The sequence below is a fragment of the Arachis ipaensis genome, chromosome B03 (assembly GCF_000816755.2).
Source record: "Arachis ipaensis cultivar K30076 chromosome B03, Araip1.1, whole genome shotgun sequence".
NCBI classification, from domain to species: domain Eukaryota; kingdom Viridiplantae; phylum Streptophyta; class Magnoliopsida; order Fabales; family Fabaceae; genus Arachis; species Arachis ipaensis.
The window spans coordinates 19,581,933-19,582,527 of NC_029787.2; positions in this window are offsets into that span (position 1 = coordinate 19,581,933).

The window sequence follows — 595 nt, forward strand, 5'->3', positions numbered from 1 at the left end:
TTGAATTCATACTATATATATATAATGTTGTACATATAACACGCACTTTTACTGAGCATATACATATATCTATCTTTACTTGGAATCATAGTGCTAAATTTGAAGCAATTTATGCTTATGTAAATTTACTTGAAAGTGCATCTTAATTATTGATATCAAGCTTAACTTACTCCTAAATTCTAAAGTAGCATATGATAACCAAATTCTAAATCCTAAATTAACATATAACTATTCCTAAATCCTAAATTAATATATGATAACCAAATCCTAAATCCTAAATTAACATATAACTAAATCCTAAATAAGCATATAATAATTAAATCCTAATTCCTAAATCCTAAACTAACATATTACTAAATCCTAAATTAACTTAAACAAAGAAAAAGAGTGACCATTGAACCTGAGAAGAAAACGGTGGAAGAAGAACTCAGGGGAGGGAGATGCAGTTGCGGTGCTGGACGGCGACGACGTTGGTGCTGGATGGCAGCACACGAACAAAGAGAGAGGGAGTCACGGGTGACAGAGGGGAGAGGAGGTACGGGCTGGTTTCAATAAGGGGGAGAAGAGGCAGCGACAGGAGGGACCAGCGGCGACG